This window comes from Globicephala melas, chromosome 9 (assembly GCF_963455315.2).
Source record: "Globicephala melas chromosome 9, mGloMel1.2, whole genome shotgun sequence".
Classification (NCBI taxonomy): Eukaryota; Metazoa; Chordata; class Mammalia; order Artiodactyla; family Delphinidae; genus Globicephala; species Globicephala melas.
In genome coordinates, this window is record NC_083322.1 from 17,350,482 (window position 1) to 17,372,111 (window position 21,630).

The following is a 21,630-nucleotide window of genomic DNA, read 5'->3' on the forward strand; positions in this document are numbered from 1 at the left end:
GCTCGCGGGCTCTAGAGCGCAGGATCAGTAGTTGTGGCACACGGGCTTAGTTGCTCCACGGCATGTGGGATCTTCCCGGACCAGGGCTTGAACCCATGTCCCCTGCATTGGCAGGCGGATTCTTAACCACTGCGCCACCAGGGAAGGCTCACTTGTATTTATTTAAATGTCTGATGATTTCATCTCTGCCTCCTCCACGAGGCACCCTGCTCTATGAGGACAGAGACAGTGTTTTGCTGTACCACCATCACCTAGCACAATACTCAGAGGTAAAAAACATTTATGGAGTGAATAAATGGTATGTCCTACACCGAGGAAACATTAGGCAGCTAGAATTGCATATTAATTAACCTTTTAAATGATATGTGTTACATGGATGTCTATGAAATTACACATACAACATACACACATATATATATGAAAAATTTGTAAAACAGTGTAAAAGGAGCATTGGCCTGGGAGGATAGTGGCTCTGTCACTAATTAGGTGGTGACCTAGGAAATGTCACTTCCTTACTGTTAGTCTCCAGGAATAAATGACTGTCAGTACGTATGGGATTGTCCCCTAGTGTTGGATACTCTGGGAGGTACTACTGACCTTTAGAGGGTAGGGGCCAGGTAAGCTAGACTTTCTGCAAAACAGGGCACTGTTCCTTACATGAAAAATTATTTTGTGTCCCTCATGACTTTTAAAGAGGGCTCTTTTTTTAAAATTAAATTTATTTATTTTTGGCTGCGTTGGGTCTTCATTGCTGTGTGCGGGCTTCCTCTAGTTGCAGTGAGTGGGGGCTACTCTCTGTTGCGGTGCGCGGGCTTCTCACTGGAGTGGCTTCTCTTGTTGCGGAGCACGGGCTCTAGGTGTGGGGGCTTCAGTAGTTGTGGCACGTGGGCTCAGTAGTTGTGGTTCGCGGGCTTAGTTGCTCTGGCATGTGGGATATTCCCAGACCAGGGCTCAAACCCGTGTCCCCTGCATTGGCAGGCAGATTCTTAACCACTGCGCCACCAGGGAAGCCCATCCCTCATGACTTTTAAATGCCCCCAGTGCAGGTGAGAAACCTGTATATATGATCCGTGCCTAAAACCTGACCTATTTTGCATATGAACACAAAGCTGTTTTAAATTATTACAGAACTCTAAAAGTGAGTGTTTTAGGAATGCATCTACACTGGACACTGAGGACAGATTAGTGTTGTCACCAGAGGTGGTCAATCAGCATACTTGTGTCAGTTGGTATTTGGAGCTTTCACATTCATGGGGATTTATAAGTGCCAGCAAATGAAGATTTGATTATATTTTCTATAATTGTCATGTCTGAGCATTTATATATTGAAATACAAAACATTGTACTATAAATTACTTTTATATCATATATAGGACATTATTTTGATTTAAAACAAGATCATGTATGTAGATGAAATTCATAAATTATCCATGAATTTCATTTTAGGCTAATACAAGAGATATTGTAAAGATACTGTTCTTAAAAAAAGGTGTGTAGGATAAGATGATGGATTAGATGATGATTAAGATCCTTTCCAGTCTTAATGTGGTGGTTCTTATCTTTAATAATGGTAAGGATTCTGTTTATTTTGTTCTTTTCGTTACTTGGTTTACATTTCACTGTAAAATTGGTAATATAAAAAACACACATTAAAATAATACATGTCTCCTATACTGAATGTTTAAATAGTTACCTAAAGGTGGTGAATCCAAATGATTTCCCAAGTTTCCTTGCTAGGTAATAATCTCATGATTCTACAATTTCAAATTTTTGGTGAATTGTGAGTTTATTACATATTTTAAGTTTTCACCAAATAATTGACTCTAGGCTTGATAGTAAAGCACAAAGAACTAATGTATTGCTAAAAAATGAAATGAAAGCTTCTCACTATGAGATTAAGTTCACAGATTTTATACTGAAACCTTCCCCCATTCTCCTTCTGTTTAGAATTTTTCATCAGTTACAATATACTATGCATTTCAATCATATGTTTTATAAATTGCCTCATCTCCCTTTTCTGTCACCCTAACACACACACTAGAATAGACACAGGAATTCCTAGAATAGGAACAGGGAATTTTGTCTATTTTGCTCACCGTCTCCTCCCCATGTATAGAACAGTGCCGGGCACACAGGAGGAGCTCAATGAGTATTTGTTGTATGAATGGGTGAAGAATACACACAATAAGCAAAAACGACTGCGTCGAGCGCCGCTTCCACCAGAATTCTAGGAGGCATGTGGGAGGGACCAGTAAATTGACTGATTTTTTTGTGTATGTGTGTGACTGATTTTTGAAATTGAGGATTCCTCGGCGCTCGTAGAAATTGCGAACGCGTTCTTATATTCGTTGGGATGTATTGATGTGTGTAGGGTTTGTGAACTCCGCGCGCAGAGCTGTGCAGGCTGGAAATCGAACTAACAATTTGCAAAGTCCGCATACTGTTCTCAAATTTATATCATTAGAAACACATTTTTGTAAACGCGTGGGTATTCCCTTCTCTTGTACTTCTGTAAAGGACAATTTAGGATATCTCTTCACTGGAGATTAATGGTGAGGACTGGATCAAGGGTGGTGACTCCAAAACGCGCAAACAGTGGCAACGAGTTAACACTTTTCGCAAACAAACGCCAATTCAGTATCCAATTCCCACTCTAGATCAAATCCCGCGCTCCTCCTACCTCCAACCTGACTGTACCTCGCCCTCTTTAATACCCATGGTGGGCAGAGCAGAGAACGGTCTCGGTTCCCCCAAAATTGGTTACGCCCGCCCCGAGTTTTGGTCTCCCATATTTGAGCAAACACCGAGGAAACGGAACCACTAACGAAGGCCGCCGACCAAATGACAGCGGAGCAGCACACGCGGGTCAAGAAGGAAGCAAAACACGAAGAAAGGCAATAGTGTAACAGGCACGTGAGGTGGGCGATCCCATCCGCCCTCGGAGTGAGAACATCAACTCCCGGCTTGCCTCTGGGCTGTTACCCTCCGAGGACTACAACTCCCAGGATGCTGCGGGAGCAGTACCCCAGCCGCTCCTCCCGCCCCTCCCCCGCCCCTCCCTGTCGGATCGGCGTGCGCCTGCGCACCGGAGGCCGGAGGAGTCTTACCCTAATGTAAGATGGTGGCCCGTCTGGCTGTGGAACCCACCGAAAGCTGAGAGTCTCTCTCTCAGCCGTAAAGGTCGGACTCGCTGAAGCAATCAGGCCCGTTTCTGAAGAGTTTTTTCCCCGACACTCGTTCAGTGGTCTCTTGTGAGGACGCGGCAACGCGTGGAATCGGATAAGGGAAAAGCGAGGCAAGGCAGGCGGGTGAGTCTCTGCGGGGCTGGGCTTAGGGGAAACCCGGGGCTTACCGGCTACGAGAGAGCGGAGGCTTCGCTGGGACTGTGCAGGCCGCACCCCCCTTTCTCCCCACCCCCCGCCTCATCTTCAGCCTCCTTCTCGGTCTTCCTCCTCCTCCTCCTCTTCCTCCCTCTCCCCTCTACGCCACAGCAGTTACCGCCGGGAAAAGGGAGCGGGGCAGAAGGCTGCGCGGCGGCGAGCCTCGACTGCTTCAAAAATCTCTTCAATTGGGCAGCCGAGGCGGCTGCTCGTCTTCAGTGCTCTCCCCTACGTTTTTGTAGGGGCAGGAATCTTAGGTCTCAGGACTCCCTGTTTTCCCAACCCCCTTGCCCCTCTCTGACGTCCTTCTCCAGTGGCTCCCGTCTCCCAAGACCGAAGCCATCACTTCCACTCTGACCCGTGGTGCTCATTAATCCCACTGCTCGTTGCCCACTCGGTCCTGCCGCTTGTTTTTTGCTCCGCTGCTACCACTGTGGAGTTAGCCTTTGCTCCCCCCGGTGCTTGCCATTAGTCCCCAGCCTATCTGCTACCCTAGAGCTTCTTCCGATTTGCAGTCTTTCCTTTAACCACATCTGTCATTTTAAAGCTGCCCCTTAAGTATCTAGATTATGCTGCTGCTCGTTCTGACCCACCTGTTTCACAGCGTTCTTGGGTATTGTCCGTTCCTTCCCTCTTTCCTATACAGATTCTTTCAGCATACACTTCCAGAAAAAAAGGGATGCCCCGTGTTGGCCCCTGAAAAGTCAAGGAAGTTGGGAAGTGAATGAAGTGAGGTAGGATACTGTTAAACATTTTGAGTGAAGCTCGTTTATTCAGGCTACTCCGGAGAGGAGCGTCTTCGTTTTGCTTTCAATGATGTATTTGTGGATTATTCGGTCTGTTGGGACGTGGTTTTTTTTTTTTTTTTTTTCCATTTTGGACCGGTTTCTCCATGCTACCAAGCCGCCTTCTGAATTGAGTCTCCCCAGGATGCTTAATGTGGGCTCTGATTATACCAACAAATATTAGCCTGGGCATTTAAAAATAAGATAAATCTGGCACACAACCAAATTCATCTGTGAGCTCCACAAGCAAATATAAGTGAATATAAGTGGTGTTCTGATTATAAGCAGGTTATATGTGGGTTACAGATTCCTTCCAAATTGAGAATTGATTATTGACTCAGTTTTATTGATGTTCAGCTTAATTGATGACATTTTATTTATAGTTTGAGTGGAAATTTCCTCTCCAGCTAATATCTGACTTGATATTTTTGGATTTGGGAAGTTCTTTCTTTTAACATATCTAGAATGGTAGGTATCTGAATAAATTGTCTTCTCTTGAAAACCATTAGGTCTATAAGCAAAGGAGAAATCGATTTTTTTTTTCCAAAACTAAATCTCATTTTTTCCATAGAAAAGAAGGGGGCTGGGAAAGAAATGACAAAGCTGTGCACATAAATGCATTTGGTAACACTCAGTGTCATTATTATTTACATTAAAAAGTAGAAAACTAGAAGCCGGTGGTGGCTTATGATGTCTGTTTTGTGAAGAAGGAGCTTTTGCTATAATCAGACTACTGTGAAGTAAAGAATTACCAGAAAAACAAACAGGATTACATAGATCAGATACATACATCTCAAATTTAAACGTAAATAAGACATTGTGTTCTTAAGATGTATGTAAAAATATTAAGTCATAGTAGCAATCTCATGCAGCAGTATACCTCTTATTTGCAAAAGTAATAATACCTCAAGTGTAAATATAAATACATATAGTTGTCCATTAAATCACTTTTGGATGTTGCTGCATAATTGTGATTTTTTTACAGATTTTATCTGTAATACTTGATGGAATCTTACATTTGACATTATATTTGCTTGATTGTGATAAATGGTCTGTTTCATCAAATGTAAACCGAGGTTAGGAAAGCTGTTTATAAAACTTCATTTTTCCTTTCAGCCACTTAAGCCACAATTTGGGGAAACTAAATAAATCCCGACTTTTCTGAGAATTGGAAGCAATTTATATAGCAAACCTTGTCCTAAGTTATGACCTGAGGTTTTTTTAAAAAAAAGTATTACTTACTTTTAGTTTATCAGTAGGAATATATTTAATACAATTGATCTTCAACTCTAAGCAAAAAATATATTTCATTTTTCTTTGTAATACACTGGTGGAGAAGCTTTCCACTTTGAACAAGCCTAACACACGGGTTTAGAAACCCTTGGCAGTCATACTTGGCTGAATTGTAAGCAGTGTGTTCTAGGAGAGGACTGTTTGTCTGGCAGAAGAGGGTAAATTATTTTAATACATCTTTTCTTTTGTAAAGATATTTTGCTTCAATAAAAGCATTCTCAAGTAATTTTCTCCACTCTATAGTTTTTTTCCTGCCATCATCAAATTCTTAGTTATCAGCACTGTGAAGTCAAAATGAATTTACTTTGGAATCTTTAACACATCTGAAGAAGATATCTAAAGTTCTTTGATATTTTGATAGGAAATACAGAGCTGAGAGTTCAAAGTATTTTTGTATGGTTTAACTTTTTTTTATTTTTATAAATTTATTTATTTATCCTTGGCTGTGTTGGGTCTTCGTTGCTGCACGCGGGCTTTCTCTAGTTGCCGTGAGTGGGGGCTACTCTTAGTTGCGGTGCGCGGACTTCTCATCGCAATGGCTTCTCTTGTTGCCGAGCACGGGGTCTAGGCGCACGGGCTTCAGTAGTTGTGGCTCGCGGGCCTAGAGCGCAGGCTCAGTAGTTGCGGCTCACGGGCTTTGTTGCTCCGCGGCATGTGGGATCTTCCCGGACCAGGGCTCGAAACATATCCCCTGCATTGGCAGGCAGATTCTTAATCAGTGCGCCACCAGGGAAGCCCGTGTGATTTAACTTCTTAAATGTAACATTTTGAGTATTGTAGCTTCATAATTTCGTGGGGTTCTTTTTTTGGGATAGTTTGGAATACTTTCTGCCAGTTTCAGTAGTTGAATTCTTCAACTGAATAGATTATTTCTACAGAAGGGTTTTTGAACATGAGTTACTTGAGGTTGACTTGTTATGAAATTTGTTTTCACAAAGTTCCATAGACAAATCTTTAATTTTATTAGGATGAGACAGTTATAATCAAATGGCAAAATACAGAAAAATTGTTTTGTAATGCCCTTCAACTTCAGTCTGATTGGAGCACTAGCGATAACTTCCAGTTTATTACTTTGTAAAAGAAAGAGGGCATTGCTTAAGGATGAACTCCTTGCATTAGGGGAGTTTTATTTTTAAAATGATGTTATATGTATCAATATAATGAAAAAATATCTTCTCAGTTTAAGCAGTATGATTTTAGAAATCTTCCCTTTCTCTCCTTCGCTACTCGTGCTTTAAGGTTAAGCTACACTCTTCATTAGAAAAAAGTTTCTTTTTTTTTTTGGTGCCTGTAGATAGCACTTGATTGAATCTATTTCAACTCAATGTTATTATTATTTTTTAAAATTTTTTTAAAAGTTATTTATTTGTTTGTTTATTTATTTATTTAGGCTGCATTGGGTCTCCGTTGCTGCATGCAGGCTTTCTCTAGTTGAGGCAAGCGGGGGCTACTCTTCATTGCGGAGCGCGGGCCTCTCATTGCCGTGGCTTCTCTTGTCGTGAAGCACGAGCTCCAGGCACATGGGCTTCAGTAGTTGTGGCTCGCAGGCTCTAGAGCGCAGGCTCAGTAGCTGTGGTGCACAGGCTTAGTTGTTCCCCAGCATATGGGATCTTGCCGGACCAGGGCTCGAACCCGTGTACCCTGCATTGGCAGGCGGATTCTTAACCACTGTGCCACTAGGGAAGCCCAGTGTTATTATTTTTATAGACCATTCAAATGAAATAGAAAGTTTTAGTTTATGAAAACTTAAACCTCTGCTGAAAATTCAGTTAGCTTTCTGTCATTAAGTATAGTACTGTCTTGACTTTTTGTGAAGGAAGTTACATTCATCTGTTAGTTCTAAAGAAAAACAGTAGGGAAATAGGTTATAGAGATTTTTAGTGCTCTAGAAATAGTATAACTAGAATGTACTACATACTTTTCTCAAAGGATTTCTTAATCTAAGTGGAACTTGTAAATGGTTTTCATCCCACTGGAATAGCATGTATTGGATAAAACTTGTTAACACATTTTGAGATTTAAAATATTTTGTGTTACCTCAGAGATATTAGGAAAAATCTGCAAATGCCCATGCTTATATAAAATGTGGCAATACCACTGATATTTTAAAGAGAGTAATATTTTTTTCTCAAAAGTTGAGAGTACACAAATTATAAAGATGGCATAATTTACTCACTTATTTAGTGATGCAATGAAAAGATAGTGGGACTGTTAATCCTATATTTAGTGGTTTTCTGAAAAAACTTTTTTCAGAATTGTTTTTAATCTGATATTTATGTGGCCTTCTTTATTAGAAAAGATTGTGTAGTAAATGTCAACTTTTTCACGTGTAGTAATATTAACCCAATGGGTTTTGTCACATTTCTTTTTTGTAGCATGATTCTTTTATTTGTTAATCAGAAAGTAGTTTATAGAAGAGAAAATTTCAACACTATTTTGGCCCCTTAGATTAGCCTTACCGTAACAGTTTTTCTTTTACTAGAAGAGAGAAATTACATGCTACTAAAAAGAAGATGATTACTTTCACTTGCTAGGAAAATGAAACTTTAAAGATAGGGCAAGTACAAAGCAATTTGAGTATGAGTTTATTTTTCTCCTAAGGAGTTTATTTGTGAGGATGGTTTCATTCTTTCTAAACTCTGTTTATACAAGAGAGTTGTCCTGTTTTAAACTTTAATTGCATTGGGTGATGGGCAGATGATGTATTGCTATTGGGATAAAGCTTGCTATTTGTATACATCGGATATCTGTTCGCAATCAAATATGTTATTTAGTTATGGTATCTAAAACCTCCCCTCTTGAGTATTTAGAGAAAATATGGAGAAGGGGAAATCAGAATAATCAGATTGGTTTGTATATATGCCTAAAACCAGTTTTGGGGGAAAAAAAGTCAAGGCAAAGAAGCAGTGTAATTAGAGCATTTAATTAAAGAAGCATTTAAAGATAGATGTTTGTATCACTGCTTTTGGAAGGAATTAGTGAACGATGATGTAGGGAAATAATGGTTGAATTTTGAAGAGTAGTTATAGACTGAAATATCAAAGGGGTGGAGCTATATGTTGTCATCAAGCCAGATATCTGCAATTTCTTAAGCATATTTTTCAGGTCTCAGAATAAAGAGGAAGTGCTAATTTTCCTGATTATTTAAGAACCTACTAATTCAATCCCTGTTAAGGGCAATTGGTGTCTTCACTTGAAATAACATTGGTTGATTCGGGTTATTGAACATTGATTTTAGCAACTTTTTTTCTTTTTATTTTCTGCCTTTCATATTATGCTTTTTTTTTTTTTTTAAACAGTGTTTTGTGATTTTCAGCTATTGTTTGGGTGGACCCTTTTGTGAATGCTGTAATTGAATGAAAACTTGAAATATAAGCAGTATTGCTTTTTTTTTTTTTAGCATCTTTATTGGAGTATAATTGCTTTACAATGGTGTGTTAGTTTCTGCTTTATAACAAAGTGAATCAGTTATACATGTACATATGTTCCCGTATCTCTTCCCTCTTGCGTCTCCCTCCCTCCCACCCTCCCTATCCCACCCCTCTAGGTGGTCACAAACCACCTAGCTGATCTCCCTGTGCTATGCGGCTGCTTCCCACTAGCTATCTATTTTACGTTTGGTAGTGTATATATGTCCATGCCATTCTCTCACTTTGTCACAGCTTACCCTTCCCCCTCCCCATATCCTCAAGTTCATGCTCTAGTAGGTCTGTCTTTATTCCTGTCTTACCCCTAGGTACTTCATGACCTTTTTTTTTTCTTCCATATATATGTGTTAGCATACGGTATTTGTTTTTCTCTTTCTGACTTTCTTCACTCTGTATGACAGACTCTAGGTCCATCCACCTCACTACAAATAACTCAATTTCGTTTCTTTCTATGGCTGAGTAATATTCCATTGTATATATGTGCCACATCTTCTTTATCCATTCATCTGTTGATGGACACTTAGGTTGCTTCCGTGTCCTGGCTATTGTAAATAGAGCTGCAATGAACATTTTGGTACATGACTCTTTTTGAATTATGGTTTTCTCAGGGTATATGCCCAGTAGTGGGATTGCTGGGTCATATGGTAGTTCTATTTTTAGTTTTTTAAGGAACCTCCATACTGTTCTCCATAGTGACTGTGTCAATTTACATTCCCACCAGCAGTGCAAGAGTGTTCCCTTTTCTCCACACCCTCTCCAGCATTTATTGTTTCTAGATTTTTTGATGATGGCCATTCAGACTGGTGTGAGGTGATATCTCATTGTAGTTTTGATTTGCATTTCTCCAATGATTAATGATGTTGAGCATTCTTTCATGTGTTGGCAATCTGTATATCTTCTTTGGAGAAATGTCTGTTTAGGTCTTATGCCCAGTTTTGGATTGGGTTGTTTGTTTTTTTGTTATTGAGCTGCATGAGCTGCTTGTAAATTTTGGAGATTAATCCTTTGTCAGTTGCTTCATTTGCAAATATTTTCTCCCATTCTGAGGGTTGTCTTTTGGTCTTGTTTATGGTTTCCTTTGCTGTGCAAAAAGCTTTGAAGTTTCATTAGGTCCCACTTGTTTATTTTTGTTTTTATGTCCATTACTCTAGGAGGTGGGTCAAAAAGGATCTTGCTGTGATATATGTCATAGAGTGTTCTGCCTATGTTTTCCTCTAAGAGTTTGATAGTGTCTGACCTTACATTTAGGTCTTTAATCCATTTTGAGTTTATTTTTGTGTATGGTGTTAGGGAGTGTTCTAATTTCAGCAGTATTGCTTTTGGTAGTAAGATTAATTTTTCTTTTGATGGAGATCCCCTCCATTTCGATTAGATTTTTTCCTTTAATTTTAAAATTAATTCTTAGTTGAGAATTAGCTCTTACAAGTTTCCTGTCAAATTAGATCTTTCCAGAATTCTTTTTCATACTTTAAATGGGGACTTAGGTATTTGTTGGGTAAAGAAAAGTGTTATGATATGCCTTGGTTTTGTCATTTAAAGTGAAGTAAAGACATTATTAGTGTTAAAAAAATTGACTTATTAACATGAAAAATTTTAAACAAAAGTAGACACAGATCTCTATGTGTGTGTCACTTCAAAGATCATCAACTCATAGTCAGTCTGGGTTTACCTGTGCCCCCACTTAGTTTACCTATGCCCCCACTTAGTTTACCTATGCCCCCACTTAGTGTACTCTTTGACCTGGATTATTTTGAAGCAAATTCTCGTCATCACAATTATTTCATTTGTACTAGAACTCTTTTTGACATATAATATCCTTGATTTTTAAAAAAATCAGGATTATTCAATCAATTTTTCAAATAGTCTTTAAGTACTTATTATAGACCTACTTCTTGGGAAATGACCCAGCCTCTTCTAAGAGTTTATTATCTTGTTGGGTATACTTTCATAATAATATAACTAGCACTATCCAAAGCATTATACAACTAACGCTTTGATACATGGGTCTGAGTCCATTATGTTAGTATAGGGTTATCTAGGAGTAGGGCTTCCTTGAGAAAGTGGGACTTGAATAAAGAATATGTACTGTCTGCATAGGCAGATCATCTTCAGAAGGAGAACATTCCATACGTTCCATGTGGGGCTTGGAAGCAGGAGCAAACACTTGGTGGGAACCAGCATGATGTGAGAGAGGTGTAAGGAGTCTGATCTCAGTAGAATAAGGTGTTAATTTCTGAGAATGGTGTCAGAGAAATTAGTATGCTAGAGTAGGGCTAGATTATGAGGTGTATTCAGTGTCAGGTTGAATCTGATCAGCTACGGTAAGGAGCCAGTAGTTCGTTGGGGGCAGGAGATGACATGATGAAAGTACTGTTTAGAAAAAGGTTCCTTCTTCAGTAGTGTGCAGCATATTTTGGGGTTGACAGTTGAATGTGAAAAATTAATGAGTAGGCCATGAGTAGAGATGTTGGTGTGGATATTCTACACGATTTGGCACCTAATTGATTCCATCTTCTCTTCAGTCCTTATATCCAGAAATGACAACAAGGTTTTGGAGAATAGAGGACTGAAGAAATGTCTATTTGTCGTTGATAGTAAACTGCAATTTGTTATCCAAGCCCAGCTTTTGAAAAGGAAGTGATGCATGATTACTCAAATAACAATCTCAAGAAAATTCAGCAGAAAATAGCTACTAGTGTTTTCAAATAATTTTAGATATGTATTCACTGGGAGTTTGGAAAATAAAGAAAATCTTTATTACATGATAATGAAATGGAACATATTTCATTTGTAAAAGGGAAATTGATGCCTCATCTGCTTCTTATGTGTGTAAGAGTTCAGAAGAAGTATTAGGAAATGTATATTTGAACAGCTTGTAACCAGTATATATTACTGGATAGCTTTAAAGTTTAATAATGACCTGATTAATGCAGAAGGAATGGCATAAAATTCTGATGAATAGGGCACTAATATTGTCAGCCCCAACCTCCTTTAAGGATGGATAAGGATAGGTCAGCAGGCCAAAGAAGAATGTAGGGACATTATTAAGTGAAAGTTTATTCTTTGATTTATTTTGATATACTTTGTTTTGCAAAGGTATTATTAAAAACAGATCTGGTTACACAAAAGCCATATTTATTTTATTTGAAAATGTTTTTTAAGTTCTCAGACCCTTGAAGTTATTCTTTTCTTTGTTTTGGTTTGTTCACTCTTCATTAAACCAACTTTCTTCATCTATTGTGTATTTCTGGATAGCATGCTTGCTTTGTTTTGTGAAGGATAATTTCATTTGTTATCTTAAAGCAGCAGGGGAAAAGTAGATTTCTTGTTTCTGGCTTTGTAAATAGTAGATGAATAATACTGTATTGCCATTGTTCTCTTCCTGCTTCCCTCAGTATCACATGTATTCCCTTTCTACAATATTTAGCATGTGGATCTCAAGAATTCTTATAGTTGAGTCTGAAAACATCTCAAGCTTAGGTGCTTACAGCTTCAAAGTTTAATTTACCTTAATTTACCAATCATTTTCTTTCCTATTATTATAAAAGGTATAACCTACAATAATGCCATGGACCTTTCGGGTACTTGGGAAATATTAATAAGGATAAAGATAATGATGCAATATAGTGCATTGTTGGGAAATATGTGTTTTTCATGGATGTTCCCTCCATCCTAAACCTCCTTAATCCTGGTGATGTGACAGAACTATTTTTCACATTTTTTTCCTTCTTTATTTAGTGGGTTATGCGTACTATCTAATATGGTCACTGGAATAGAAAGCTTTTGCCTTCTGCTTGGGTATGTTTTAACAGAGCCTTTAATATTTTAACTGTGGATTTAAGATTGAATTGCTATCGCCTTTGTGCAGGAGAATCTTGAGGAGGATTATGCTTCTTTCTCATTACCACCCAGTGTATGTGGGAAGGAAGTAAATATCAAATATGCAGTATAGGAGAACCTTAGTATTTGAGAATATTTTCAGTGGTAGCTGCCAATCCATTCTTTTCCCCAAGAACTTTTAATTTAATGCCTTGAGTGTGGAGCCGCTTAAAAGTGTCACAGTGGGTGGTGGAGGGGAGAGGAGAAAATGGTTCCATGCTCCAAAAATCTCTCCCAGATTTTAACAACTTGAATTAATCTCAAATTATTAGTATTTTGCATAGTTTTATTCATGAAATTCTTGGGAGGGAGCCCTTTTGTGTGAGTGGCTTTGGGGTGTCTTGGGTAGCTGGGAGGGCAGGTGTATTTCAAACCTAGGAAAAGGGAGGAGAGGCAGAAAATACAGTGAAACACTTCAAATTCTAATAATGACCACGGTGCATTTTTGCCTAAGGCATTGATGGCACTGGCTCCTTTGCTGCCTTTGGCTACATACTTTAGGTTTTCTTTTCTAAGTTAGGCTTCTAGTTGGGAAGGCTACAGACTTTAGCCTTTTCTAAGTCAGACTAGCATCCTTGTCCAGGCTTGTACATTTTAACCTCTCTAGCTCAAAACCTGACCATTTTTGTGTCTTTAATCTGCCAGAAGGAAGGGGGAAATGGGAAAGAGAAGAAAATGATATGTGTGATACTCCTCATTTTGCTCATGTATTGGCGTAAGGTTATTCTAAGATTGTTTTATAGAAGAACCTCTTCCTTTCATTTTTAATTTTATGTAATCAGTTATAAAGTAGTTTCATGAATTTACTAAATTAATACTTAGAAATCTTTTAAAATGTCCTTTAGCAATAGAGTTGGTGATAGGTTGAAGAGTACTGATGTTAGATGCTTCGTGGTACTTTCTTGGAATTTCTTGCTTCTACTAAAATCTTTTCTGTTGTCCTGGACCTAGTCCTAGATGTGAACTTTGCTTCTAAAAAGTAAAGCTAGTAGTATTTTTTAAGGTAGTTACCATCCCTGCACTGTATTCAAATCTGTTTGATCCTAATGAAAACAAGTATGACAGTAAAATACTTTAATATAGCTGTGCTAACAAAACAACATTTGTTAGTCATGTGTTGCCCTCTATTTTTTTGTCACGCCTAGCAAGTTTTCAGCAGCTTTGGAGAACTCTGAATAATATATGATGTGTTTGTGTTTACAGGTTGTGCTTTTTATTATATACTACTAAATTCTGTAATTTTTAAAACTTGACATTATATTAAAGGAAATATTGCTCTTGGAGTAACGGGCTAACTTAAATGATTTTTTTTATAGTTGAACATAGTTTTCATTGGTCTATAGATTTGCTTGCAAGCCCTTTCAATTCCCCCTACTTTTATTTATGGCGTCTGCTGGGAGCATGCAGTTTAGTATGGAACCAGACTGCCTGAGCCTGAATCTTACTCCTACCACTTCTTGTCAGACCTAGGGCAAGTTACCTTATGCTGTCTGGACCTCAGCTTCCTCATTTGTAGAATGCAGCTATTAAGATTGTTGTGTGGAATAAATGAGTTAATGTATATAAAGTGCATGGAATAGCGTTTGGCATATAGTAAGCCCTGGATACGTGTTTGCTGTTTTTATATGTTTGAAAGAATTTTTTAAAAATCTATTTTTGAAGACTTATCTTTTTATTCAGTGTACTTTTTAATGTCTGGGTAGTAGACATATGTTTTTAGTAGTTACTTGACCAGCTGGAAACACAGGTAATGTGTTTTAGGGGGTAATCAAAGGACTGACCTACCTGGAATTCTTTTGAATCAAAGAGTAATGGAAAATGAACCTGGACAGGTATGATAGAAAATAATTATGGAGTATTTTGAACTAAGGCAGAGAAATTTAGATGTGGTTGATAAGAGGGGAATCATTGCAATCACTGCAGGTTTGTTTGTTTTAAGTCAGGGGAGTGATATGTTTAAAATAGTATTTAGGGGAAGATGGTTTTGAGTGTCCTTGGTAGCATAGAATTATTTGATTTTACGTGGATAAGAGGATTTCTTTTTTTTTGTCTATTCTGTTCACTGATATATCCAAAGTGACCCAAATAGTGCCTGGTAGATAGTAGGTGCTCAATAAATACTTATTGGATGAATAAACCTTAAGGGGGACTGAGTTAACAGAGACAAGCAAAAAGGAAAGTAAGCTTTTGGATACCTACCTTTAAAGGGGTAGAAGTGAAAAAGTTTGTTCTTTTAAAATATTTATTTATTTATTTGGCTGCGTCGGGTCTTTGTTGCAGCACGCGGGATCTTCATTGTGGCACGCAGGCTTCTCTCTAGTTGTGGCGCACAGGCTCCAGAGTGTTCAGGCTTAGTTGCTCCACGGCATGTGGGATCTTAGTTTCCTTACCAGGGTTTGAACCCATGTCCCCTGCATTGGAAGGTGGATTCTTAACCACTGAACCACCAGGGAAGTCCCTGAAAAAGGTATTATTAAAGGAACAATTAGAGAGGTAAAAGGAAGATGGAAAAGTTTGTCTCAGAAAACAAAGGAAGAGATTTTCTAAGAGAGAGAAGTCACGGGGATAGGAAGATCTAGGATGATACCACTTCAACTTCAAGAAGAAAAAAGGAATTTACATATTTCAATGCAACATTCAAGCAAAATGAGAATAGAGAAAGCCCTTTGGCTTGTGTGTGACAATCACTAATTACATGAGAGCGATTTCAGTAGACTGAGAATGTAAATCAGATTGGCGGGAAGTTAAGAAGGATGTTAAGTAGAGACTGTAGCTAAAGACTATTCAGTAGTAGGTAATGACTATAAAAGTGGCAAGAAGACAAATTATAATAGCAGCTTTCACGGTTATTGAATGTGTAATATGAGAGGTTCTATTTATTAGAAATGAGAAAACTTGAGGCAGTCTTTGTGCTGAATGTTCTTAAGTTTCACAGTACAGAAGACTTATTACACATGCTGCTTCAGGGCTCTGCTACTTGATAACTCTGTAATCTTGAAGAAAGTTGCTTAATCTTTTGTGCCTCAGTTTTCTTCCTTGTGAATGATGGAGATCTATTTCATAGATCTGTTATGTTCATAGATCTATGTTATTTCATAGATCTGTTAGATTACTTAATCTTTTTAAAACTCTTACAACAATGTTTGGTATATAGTAAATATTTGATAAATGTTAGCTGTTATTATCATCCACTGCTGAAGTAACGTAGAGAGTAGGATTGGACGATAGAAGAGAAGAAATAGAAAAAAAAATAATAAAATTATTGCCAAGTAGTGGTAAGAACTAAATGGAAAAGCCTTAGAATCTTTGCTCTGACTGTCCCTCTGCCTGGAGAACACTTATCTAATTACAACATAGCTGTCTCAACTCCCTCAGAACTTTGTTCACATGATGTCCTTTTCACTAAGGCTTGCCCTATTTATTTACAGTTAGCATCCAGGCCCCTCTCCCCTAATATTAATATTTGCATTTTAAAGCTTTTTTTTTTCTATAATACTTATCTCCAAACATATCATATAATCCACTTAACTCATTATATATGCTGTTAGTTGTTGATCTCCATCTACTAGGATGGGAATGTTTGTTCTTTGATGTAGCCCAGGTTCTTGGAATAGCACTTGGTACATAGTAGGTGCTCAGTATATGCTCATTGAATGAGTAACTTATTTTACCATTGAAGTGGGGTGGATGGGGCAATCAGTTTAAGTGGTGGTGGGGGTACATTTTTGGAGGAGAGCCAATTTTCTGAGATTGAGGGACACTACATAGAAGTTGATCTCAGAGACTTTGTCTTCTCAAATGGGTTTTCTGAGTCCATTTTGGTACTGGTTTTCCTGGAAATCACTTGGGATACTCATTTAGCTGAGGAAAAAAAATGTAAGATGTATCTCTTTTTTTCTCCTATAATAATTATATTTTATATTTGATTAATAAAAGCTTATATTTGTGTGCTTATTAGAATCTAGGAACTGTTCTAACTTCTTTATATTATTAATTTTTAAAAACTCTACAGCCTTACAAGTACATTACAGTTTCCTTGTAAGCTGTCGTTAGGGGTGAAGGAAAAGCCCTTTGCACTGCGACAAAGGGCAGTGCTTTCCCAGATTTTTGTGTTCCATTGACAGGGAGCTTCTGATACCTCCCTCTAGCAGTCACAGCCTAGACACTACTGCTTGCCTAAAGTCCATCAGGACTAATCTCATTATATCTTTTATCCCTTTTTATGTCAGTTACTACCATCCTTCCAGGTGACAGTTCATGTCTCACACTTGAATCCTCACACTTTTCTGAATATTTCTTATCTTTTTACTCCTCTCCATCATCAGCAAAATTTCTTGTATCCTTGTTTTTTTTTCCTGAACACTTCCTCTACTTTCTACTTTTCTGAAGACACTGCCTTGTACATGTTGGCTATAATGTTTTTCATTTTTTTCTTATACACTATCATCAGGGGTCAGTGAGGAGTCCATGCACTGAGATTTAAGACTGCATTTCCCATTCAGACCTCTTCCATGGAATAGGAGTCAAAAAGTGAGCCTGGTTATATTGTTCAAAAATCCTTATGTTTGCTGGCATTTCTTGCATTCTGAGTTACTCATCTCTTCTTCACCTCTAGCTCTTAACTTACTGTCATTCTTGGTAATAACACTATCCCTTTTTTTTTTTTTTTTTAATGGTAAGCGGGTCTCCTACTGCTGTGGCCTCTCCCGTTGCGGAGCACAGGCTCCAGACGCGCAGGCTCAGCGGCCATGGCTTACGGGCCCAGCCGCTCCACGGCATGCGGGATCCTCCTGGACCGGGGCACGAACCCATGTCCCCTGCATCGACAGGCGGACTCTCAACCACTGCGCCACTAGGGAAGCCCAACACTATCCCTTTTAAAATTCTTGGTAATTTCAACATATACTATCTGTGTTGCTTCTATTACTGTGGCCTCTTAAGTTCTAAAATTCTTTAATGATCTTGCTCTCCACCCTATCTCAGTCACCACTCCAGGGTCATATCTTTCTTTTTTTGGCCATACCTCATGGCATGTGGGATCCCAGTTGCCCAACCAGGGATCGAACACATGACCCCTGCAATGGTAGCACAGAGTCCTAACCACTGGCCCTCCAGGGAAGTCCCCATGGTCATATCTTACACCTTGTTATTACCAATAACATGAACCCCCACCCCACCATGACTTGCAGTTCATGCAGCCCCTCTCTGACCACCATCCGTCTTTTCAGCTCCTTCCACGTACTTCCCAACTCAACAAGCTTACTATCATTAGGACCTCCAGTCCAATTTCTATTCCCTTTGCACTGTCCTTTGCCACCCTTGATTTCCTTTCTTCCCTTCTTACCTAGTGTATTACATTCATTACCTAGGTATCAATTATTATATTCATTCGCTTTCATTGGCCTCACCTCTCTTGCTCCTTTCTTGCTTCTTCATACTTACTTGGCGAAACCTTAACCCTAGTTAAATCAGATTCTCTGAGTTCTTCATGTCTGCACCTGTGCAGCTGACAGGGACTAAAGACTGAAAGTTACTGAAAAGCCCTTAATATTGTCTGGAAATCGTAGTCTATTTCCTTAGTCCATTTGGTTTCCCCTCTCCTAGATGACCTAGTTTATACCTTTGCCTTTCTCCTCAAACTTCCAACTGTCCTCATACTCACTCTCAGTTGTTGGACCTGCTTTCTACTTCATTGAGAAAGTAGAAGCAGTCAGAAGAATATTTATAGACTCCACCACCTATGTACCTACTGATATGACATTGCCTGCCTTCTATTACTATGGATGAATTGTCTTTGGTTCTGTCTAATCCCAGTTCCTCTGACTAATGCATTAGATCCCATCCCCTTTCATTTACTTTAGACAGTACTCTAGCAATTCTCCTCCCTCTCTGTACATCCTCAGTTCTTCCTTCTCTTCTGGGTCATTCCCATCAGTGTACAGGAATACTGTTTGTCTCATCATAAAAATATCTTCTCTTGATCACTATTCCTTGCTCTTTTTTATTTCCATTGCTATAGAACTTCTTAAAGCATTGTCTAAGTGCACTTGTTCTAATTGTTTTCTTATGTTCTTTCTTAAGCCTATTCCAATCAGGCTTTTGCCCCTATCACTATACTAACATTTTTTTGTTCAGGTCTCCCAACAATGACATTATTAAATCTAGTAGTCAGTTCTTTGTCTTATGCAATCAGTCTACATTTGACAAAGTTACTTTCTTCTTCCTCTTTGATACACTTGTTTCACATGCCTTTTAGGATACCACATTCTTTTGGTTTTCTTCAAAACTCATTGGCTGCTCCTTCTTAGTCTTTCTTGTAGATCCCAGGCAGGGCTTACTCCTTGATTATCTTTATCTGCTCTCACTCCCTTGGTGATCTCTGCTAGTTTCATGGCTTTGAATTCTAAATATTGATGAGACTCAAATTTATTTCTCTAGTCCAGACCACTCTCCTGAACTCCAGATTTGTATGCCCAGTTGCCTACTCACTATTTCCATTTGAATAATTATTAAACATCTCAAACTCAACATGTGCAAAATGGAATTTTTGCTCTTCCCCCCACCAAGTCTGCCCTCTCATACCTGCATCACCCACAAAGCCTTCCTCATCTTAGTTGTTGGCAGCTTCAAGTTGCTCAGGATAGAAACCTTGGTAAAATCATTCTTGATTCTCTTGTTCTCACATCCCACATTCATTTCATCAGGAAGTTGTTGGCTCTACCTTTAAAACATACCCGGAATTCAACCAGTTTTTCCCATCTCCATAGCTATCATCATCTCTTGCTGGGTAATTGCAACAACCTTTTAACCAACTTCCCTGCTTTTACCCTTTTCTTTATAGTCTGTTAACTAACAGCTGTCAGAATGATCCTTTGAAAACATAAATGAGATGGCAAGATTTGCTCTGAGTTTAAGAAATTTCATGAATTGATAAGAGATTATTCTAGTCTATCTTATCTTACTAAATCTTGAAGGCACATTTAATGTCGTCTTTGATTATGCCAATTTTTATGGCATAAAATTGGATGGGGAAGTTGTCATTACTGGATCATGGCCTGCTTCTTTTCTCCTCACTAACCCTCCTCTCCTCCACCCTATACACGGAAAGACTCGACACCTATCTCCCAGAGGAAATTGGAAAGAGAAGCTATGAGTTGGTTGCTATTGCAGAAAGTTGCTTTGAGTAGAAGACTGGACCACCCTTTTAAAATAGAGATCTGTGGGGACTTCCCTGGTGGTCCAGTGGTTAATTCTCCATGCTCCCATTGCAGGGGGCACGGGTTTGATCCCTGGTTGGGGAACTAAGATCCCACATGCCACGTAGCGTGGCCAAAAAAAAAAAAAAATAGAGATCTGTTGTTATTTCACTGCTACCTCTAACCTCCTTTAGCAATACTTGCTTTCTCCCCAACCCCTGCCAAATTAAGTGTCCACCCTCTACTCCTGCCCTTTCTGTTTTTCCCTACTTCCAGATGGATATATTGTATTTCTTAAGACTTTTGGCTCTATTTGAATTAGTATTTTATACTCTAAACTCTTTTCAGATATCTTGATAACCCATTCTTAAGTCTCTGATGTGAGTTGGTTTTACTTTTATTCATAAAGTTTCCAACAGAATGATGCTGAACATGACAGTAAAAGGGAAATTGGTACAAATAGGTGAAGAAGACATCATGTGTAAAATTGTGGGGAAAATGAAAGATATGTTTTTTGGGTACTCTGAATGCACTTGTCATAATGCTAATGATTTCTAGAGGAGTTACACTGTAATGCAACATATAAAGAAGCTTGGAGATTAGTTGAAAAAAGAACTTCACAGTTCATTTCCTTTATGTCTTTACTTCTGTTCTCTGAAGGCAAATGTTCTTTAATTAGTTTTCTTTTGATTTCCTTTCAGAGTGTTCTCTTATACTGGGATCAGCAATGATATTACAAGTTGTGATATTGTGTATACATTACTACTGATATCAGATCTTTTCTTATTATGGTGCATAGTACCATAGATTGGTACCAAGAGATTGGTCTGAGGGTAGATGCATGCCTGTTTTCTCAAGCTGTTTCATAGACTTGTGTTGTTCAGTATGGTATTCACAAGCTACATGTTGGCTATTGAGCACTTGAGATGTAGCTAGTCTGAATTAAGATGTGTACTCAGTGTAAAATAATGATTACATGTTGAGTTCATAATATTTTGTATATATTGGGTTAAATAAAATTAATTACTGGTTCTTTTTTCTTAATGTGGCTGGTAGAAAATTTAAAATTCTGTGTATGGTTTACATTATATTTCTCGTTGACAATGCTGTCTTATACTTACCTTTCTTTTTGTCCTAACACTTTGAGTTATTTTAACTCAGTTAATAATCTGTTATGTATTCACTAAAAATGATTTTGGTATTATGTATTATAAAGGATTTTTTCCTGAAGTTTAATACTTTTATGTTGCTATCCTTCTTAGTATTCACTTTCTTAAGCTCTGAGTTGTCTTTTTTTTTTTTCAACCTTTTGACTTTTGTCATACCCTTCTCATGGTACTACATAGGCATAAGTGATTCTTTCTGTATATTGCCTGGAAAATTTTTGGAGGAATTTAAAAGTTGATCTTTTATTTACTTCTTAAAATAATATTAGGACTACTAATAGTGTATTTTACAAATCATTCTGTTACTAATGTAAAATTTAAAAATTTAAAGTAAAGGCAGTTTGTATCTGGTAAAGAAGAAAATGGATTGAAATTTTCACATGTGAGGAAAGACTGATTGAACATACAAGTAAATTTGTATGATTGAGCAAACAAATAAACAAGCAAAAAATACCTGCACTGACTTAGTCTGTTGTTACAGGTTTTTTTTTTTTTTTTGGCGG

At 38.1% G+C, this 21,630-nt stretch overlaps 1 protein-coding gene across 7 annotated transcripts in view; it reads left to right on the top strand.

Annotated features, from left to right (window-relative positions):
* Nucleotides 1-3,096: 3,096 nt before the first annotated feature.
* CNOT4 (CCR4-NOT transcription complex subunit 4) overlaps nucleotides 3,097-21,630 on the top strand; it is a 139,754-nt gene continuing 121,220 nt past the window's right edge. For 6 of the 7 annotated variants that reach the window (XM_030853911.3, XM_030853915.3, XM_030853913.3 and 3 more), the window contains exon 1: nucleotides 3,097-3,308. The gene's annotated coding sequence lies outside the window, so the exon portion shown is untranslated. Of the gene's footprint in view, nucleotides 3,309-4,026; nucleotides 4,115-21,630 lie in introns of all 7 variants that reach the window. The other variant, XM_030853912.3, reaches the window with a different exon arrangement.